The following is a 6,952-nucleotide window of genomic DNA, read 5'->3' as shown; positions in this document are numbered from 1 at the left end:
GCAACACAATAATCTAGCCTTGAGGTAACCACAGTACGGATCCACTTGGCCAGATCAGCCGAATCAAGGTAGGATGCCATCCTTGGAACGAAGTGAAGATGAAAGAAAAGTAAGCAAAAAAACGATGTTTCCTTTAGGAAGCCCCATTTAGTTATGGATTTAAGACCATATAAAACAAAACATCTGGTAATTCAAATTGTTTCGTCATCAAGCAATATATGTGTGTGTGTAAAGTGCCATCAAGTCGCAGCCGACTTATGGCGACCCCTTTTTGGGGTTTCCATGACAAGAGACTAACAGAGGTGGTTTGCAGGTGCCTTCCTCCGCACAGCAACCCTGGTCTTCCTTGGTGGTCTCCCATCCAAATACTAAGCAGGGCTGACCCTGCTTAGCTTCTGAGATCTGACGAGATCAGGCTAGCCTGGGCCATCCAGCCTGTATTTCCCTTTTCCTTTTTAGAGATAAGTAAACACATAAGCAGGGGCATGGTCAGTGAATGAAGATGAAAGAAAAATACAGGCTGGCTTCATTTCCAGATATTTTTTACTTACAAAGCTGCTTATTTCAGCATCACTCTGAATACTCAAGCTTGTTCTTGTAGAACAGGAATGTCAAAAGACCAGCCTCTTTAAGGATTCCAGTGCATCTTGCAGCATCTCTGCCACACTCCACTCAAATTACTGAACCATATTCACAGCTAAGAGGCTGATGCTTATAGGGCAAGGGGGCAAAGTCTACTGTTGAATGATACAGCATCTTCCCATCTGTTCCAATCCCCCCCAATTAGCAACATGTGAATTAAGTAAAGGTAAATTGAGTTGTGTGTAATGGAGTGCATTTTTAGCATAGAAGAGTATGGTATTTTCTAGAGAAGAGTAAGATACTTGTGTTTGTGTGTTTAAAACATCAGTGTATCTAATTCTCAGCTGTGGATATTTAAATCCAGAGATTGGACCCAGCAACAAACAACATAGATCATTCTACAAACCTGAAAAATGTCCCAAATCTGCAGGAAAAAATTCAAAATCTAAAACAAACAAACAAACAAACAAACAAAAAACTAGGGAGGGGGGTTAAATGCTACAGAAATGATAAAAGGAAAACCTGTAGCTCTAAGGAACGGATGCCCTCAGTGGCCGTTGCTAGGCAATCACAACAGTATTGTTAGCCTTCTAGACTTGGTTTCTGTCAGTGAAAGGCAGAGAGAGGGGCAGGGTCCTTTGCAGGGTTGTTTTGGCCTTTGAGAAAATGAAGCAAGAAAAGAGGATGGGCTATTGGGGCTTTCAGAAAAGGGGAAGAGGAAACAGTGAGAGAGTGGAAACTGGGATGCCTCCAGAAAATCCTTGTGGGTCCCCTGCTTGTATATATAAAATTCTCAATATGACCTCATCTGTGAATACTTAAATTTATGAATCAGGCTCACATAGAGAACAGAACTGTTTTCTACAAATCTAGATTTTCATATTTTTCTACAAATCTAGATTTGTAGAAAAATATGAAAAAATATTTAAAACCTGGAGAATAGGTTTTAAACCCCAACATCCACCTGAATCACACCATGTGGGAGACTAAGGAGGTGGAAGCGCAGACCTGCCATCACTGAGCCACCTGCAGGTAGGCAGGTGAGGGGGGCAGTCAGGAGGCAACCCCCCCCCACCGCTGCTCCCTGCAGGATGGCAAGAAGGAGAACAGATAGGGGGACAGGCAGAGTGGCAGACAGCAGGCAAACATCATGGCGAGGATGGACAGGTGGGTGCGCAGAACTTTGGGGAGAAGGGAGGGTGGGCACAATGGGGGAGGGGGACAAAGCAAGAGTTTGCCCAGGGAGGAGGAGCCGGAGCAAGGTCGATGGAGGCGGCCATACCACAAGTGGGCAGCTAGGTAATTGAGCAAGGCAGGGAAGAATGTGATTCCCCACTGCGGTTTCACAGGTAGCTGCTTGCATATAAAACTTTTTAGTCATCATATTCATGCTACACATTTCTGAGCCTAGATAACTGGCAAAAGCTGGCAGAACACTTTCTAATTTTTCCAGTATAACAGATGAATAAGTAACTTGTGGGCAGGGAATTTGCATTTGACACTTTTGGTTTAGTGAGTTTATGTTGTGTAACGTCTCCCTTGGGGAAGGGAAGGCAGCATGGATGGTATAGCCAATCTTGTCAGTTCTCAGAGGCTAAGCAGGGGTGGTACTTAGAAGGGAGACCTCCCAGGAAGACTCTGCAGAAGAAGGCAATTGCAAACCACCTCTCCTTCTCACTTGCCTTGAAAGCCCCTTGCTAGGGTTGGCATAGGTCGGCTGTGACTTGACTGCACTTTACACACTTAGAACAGCTCTCTCATTCTGTGGTTTATTTGTTCAGTGAGGAAACAGCTACTGAAAATCACAGGTGTTTTTTTTTTTAACTCAAAAGACATGGGAAAGTTTATGTATGAATCAATGTTATGTATGAATCAATTTATTATTCTTTAACTGAGTAGACCCACATCTACTTAGGGGCTAACAACATAATACACTCTTCCTGGGTACGCCCCGTGTCAGGTTGCGAAACATCACCTGGAAGTTCCATGCTTCTTAGATGTGTGGGGAGACTCCCAGTTCAGACTGGGACTGCAGCAGTTGGGAAAGAGGACTCAAATGGCCACAGGAAGCTGCTATTTGTCCCACTGGGGAAACTTAGTGCATATTACACGTTTCCCCACTGGGCTCCCCAAGACTGTTCTAAGTCAGGAAAATGACATGACACATGGGGAAGGAATCTTAAAACTCATCTCTCTGCCTGCCACAGAACTCCCAGGCTACATCTATTGATTTGACCTGGGGATATAACTGGGGGAAATGTACTGTGTAGTTAGGACCTTGATTTGCCTATAGGCTATATCTTGGCCCATTGGTAGAGCCAGCGTGGTGTAGAGGTTAAAAGCGGTGGTTTGGAGCGGTGGACTCTGATCTGGAGAACCGGGTTTGATTCCCTACTCCTCCACATGAGCAGCGGAGGCTAATCTGGTGAACTGGATTTGTTTCCCCACTCCTACACATGAAGCCAGCTGGGTGACCTTGGGCTAGTCACACTCTCTCAGCCTCACCTACCTCACAGGGTGTCTGTTGTGGAGAGGGGAAGGTGATTGCAAGCCCATTTGATTCTTCCTTAAGTGGTAGAGAAAGTCCGCATATAAAAACCAACTCTTGTTCTGCAAGAAAGACTCTTCGCTCATTCCACAATAGACTTAACTGTTTATCTGCCACTTTGGTGAATGATTTTATTTCTGCCTCGCTGGATTAAATCCACCAGTGGTATTCTGTTGCTAACCTGTAGATGGATCACTATCAATTTGCCTTCGTTGATGATAAGACCTGTTCATCAGCATGAATTATGATCATCTTTCACATAAAAGCAGAATTGTGCAGAGTTGAGGGGAGGGGGAAAGAGATAGAATGGACTCACAGGTGATAATCTTGAAGTTCTTGTACATATGACAAGATTCTTCATTCCCCACATACAACTGACAAAATATTGCTGATCTTTTTATGGAGTGCCACAAAGTTGTAGCACAAGGTACACAAGGAAACAGGAAAATCTGTGATTAATTAAATTTTGCCCATTGTATAAACAACCCCAGATGCCTCAAGCAACCAAGAGAGATAGGTCACAATGCCTTATGTTTTTCCTGTTGATCTCCTCCATTCCACAGTGGAGTATGCAAAGCATATGTGCAGAAGCCACACCATGCAGCCTCTCCAATTCTTCACCCTTTCAAGACCTACTGAGGAGCATGGCAACTCACTACACTTTGATGTTATCTTCCATATACCAGACAGACCAACCCATGTTTGCGATCAGGATTTGCAACATTCAGTGGACATCTCTTAGATTTTTACCTGGCATATATGAATCCTAACCAGCATAAATCAGGCACTGTTTCTTCCACATTTGACTGCATGTCTGTTCAAAGGGCCAGAAAATGTAGTATCTCCATAACAGCGTAATGTGATGACTGGTGGATCAGAAGATGGGACCAATAACGTCTGTTTTGGGACCATCAATGGCCCTACAAGAAAAACTGTATATGATAATTCCAACAATAATTCTGAAGTACACTACCAATTTGGCTATCATATCCAATATGCATACTGGTGTAGCTAGTAATCAAATTAGACACAGCTAGATCTAATGAATACAATACAGTGATCTGACATGGATTATTTTTGATAAGCTTAAAGAGGATAGCTTGCCAGAGAAATACACAACAGTCCAAACGCTTAACCAAGAGTTAAGTGTGAAACTTTGTACACCATTTGAATGATACTATGAAAGTCCCAGCCATTTGGCTAAATTCCACTTGTTCTGTAATGATATTCTTAGTTCAACTGCTGAGAGATATATGTTCATTCTGGATTTTTAAAAAAAGGCTACTGTGATAAGGATCCCCTTCCCATGACCATTCCCCCAAGTCCTGCTGCAATTCCAACAGCTGGCACTACAGTGTCTAAATAGAACCGGGGAAGACTGGGTTCAATTCCCATTCTGCTACTCAACGTAGTGGGTGGTGTTGGCCCAGTCACTGTTTCAAGACATGAGGTAAAGGACCTTGGCCAGTTGAAATATATCTTTTTAGTGTAAATTATTGACAATTGTTGGGAAGAACCAACAAGACAGCAAACTATTCTCATTTGTACATAAGTTATCTATTGATGAGGGGATTTAGTTATGGAGATATTATTCGGGAGGGGGGAGAATTCCCCTCTTGGGTAAAGCTTAAGTACATGCTTGTATGCAGAACATCCTGAATTCATTCTCTGGCTATTACAGTTGAAGGGATTTCTGGCAGCACTGTTGGGAAAAACCTTTCCCTGCCTGGGATCTGGAGCCTTGCTTTAGGTCAGAAGAGACAACAATACTGAGCTAAGTAAGATCAATGGTCTTAATTAGTATAAGGCAGTGTCCTCTGTCTATGAGCCCATCTCCAAGAATAGTGAAAAGGTGACCGTTATCAGAAAAGATTTTTCAAACCCAATGAGAGGCCTGTGTTAAAGGGGAAAAATGCATAAACTGTCTCTGATAATGACAGCTCTTCAAGGAATATGTAGCATGGTATAAGAAAGCATTCTTATACTAGTGCTGTGTTGTTCGGGGAGTAGATTCCAGTTGGGGTACCATTTTAATGCTTCCTAAATGTGCTTGTTTCATGCAGGGCAGATGCGTCTTTGGAAGTAAGTGAAAAGAGAACACCTGCTTGAAATGGTTAACTTTGGATTTGCCATTTACAATTGTAATGTAGACCCTTTATTGTACAAACAACTGAAGCCTGTGAGATAGGCAGGCCGTCAATTCCCCATATTTCAGATGATGGGCTAAGATGTTGACTTACCCAAGGCCACCCCTTGAATTCACCTCTGAGGTGAATCCAGGCTCAAACGAAGTGGTAACAATCTGAGGGAGGGACTGTGACTCAGTGGTAGAGCATCTGCTTGGCATGCAGAAGGTCCCAGGTTCAATCCCCGGCATCTCCAGTTAAAGGGACTAGGCAAGTAGGTGATGTAAAAGAACTCTGCCTGAGACCCTGGAGAGTTGCTGCCAGTCTGAGTAGATAATAGTGACTTCAATGGACCAAGGGTCTGATTCAATATAAGGCAGCTTCATGTATTCATATATGTATGTATGATTATTCAAATTGCAATTAGACTCAACAGTGTCTGTTTCTGCACCCCTGCAGGACTAGGTTCCCCCAGTTAAGAAATATGCTTTGAACACCAGTAAAGGCCCCGTGGCGCAGAGTGATAACCTGCAGTACTGCAGTCTAAAGCTCTGCCCACGACCTGAGTTCGATCCCGACGGAAGTCGGTTTCAGGTGGCCGGCTCAAGGTTGACTCAGCCTTCCATCCTTCCGAGGTCGGTAAAATGAGTCCCCAGCTTGCTGGGAGTAAAGATGACTGGGGAAGGCACTGGCAAACCACCCCGTAAACAAAGTCTGCCTAGGAAACGTCGGGATGTGACGTCACCCCATGGGTCAGGAATGACCCGGTGCTTGCACAGGGGACCTTTACCTTTACAGGCCCTAAGGAAACAGTGGAGAAATAAGTCTTGACCCTTTAGATTTCAGAAGTGGTGTTTTGGGTAACTTTTCAGTCATCTCTCAGTGGAAATCCACAGCATCCATAATTTCCTGAACATCCCTGGGGGACTTCTTTTTTTTTTTTTTTAAAGAAAGGTGATACAGTAACAACAGCTACCCAGGGGGAAAGTGAGCCGGGGGGTTAAGGCTGCCCCTGCAAGTGTGAGGAAAACGCCTTGAGTGGGCGAGATGTCCAACCAGCAGTAGGGCAGCCTGTTCTCTTGCCTCCCTCCCAAGATTTCTCCTTGGGTGAAAGGACTGCTATTCTCCGCGCCCAGCGAGTAGGTGTCTGCCTCAAGCCAGCAAGCGGCGGTGGGTGTGGCCAGTCGGATGTCGGCGGGAGCTCTGGGCTGCTGCTGCCACCGCAGAAAACAGACAGGCGAGAGCAACAGCAACAAACACCCTTCCAGCCACGGACTGAAGTGTATTGTTTGTGCATCACAAGGTCAAGTCGAGAACTACAGGAGGGCGGACCTGGCTCCTCTTCTTCCTGTGCAAAGTTCTTCCTCCCTCTGCTTAAAAGAAAGCCCCCCCCCCTTTAGTAGTTGGGAAAGAGAAGCGCAGGAATCAAAACAAACCAGTTCCATGGGGCAAGACGCGGGGGGCGGGTGAGAAGGGTATTTCTTAACGTCCATCTCTCTTCCCCCCCCCCCCCGGCTTCCAGCGAAAAGGAGCAAGTGTTTGAACGCCATCCACATCCCGGCCAGAAGAGGTCTGGAGCTGAGCGGCATTAAAACGACTGCCTGCGCTTCTCCATAAGGTGGTGGCGTTTCAAACGCCCCTCTCTTCGCCCCCTTTCCCCAGAGAGGGCAGCCAAAATAACTTTGCGACCCACAGG

The sequence above is a fragment of the Euleptes europaea genome, chromosome 1 (assembly GCF_029931775.1).
Source record: "Euleptes europaea isolate rEulEur1 chromosome 1, rEulEur1.hap1, whole genome shotgun sequence".
Classification (NCBI taxonomy): Eukaryota; Metazoa; Chordata; class Lepidosauria; order Squamata; family Sphaerodactylidae; genus Euleptes; species Euleptes europaea.
Note: the sequence above shows the minus strand (reverse complement) of the source record.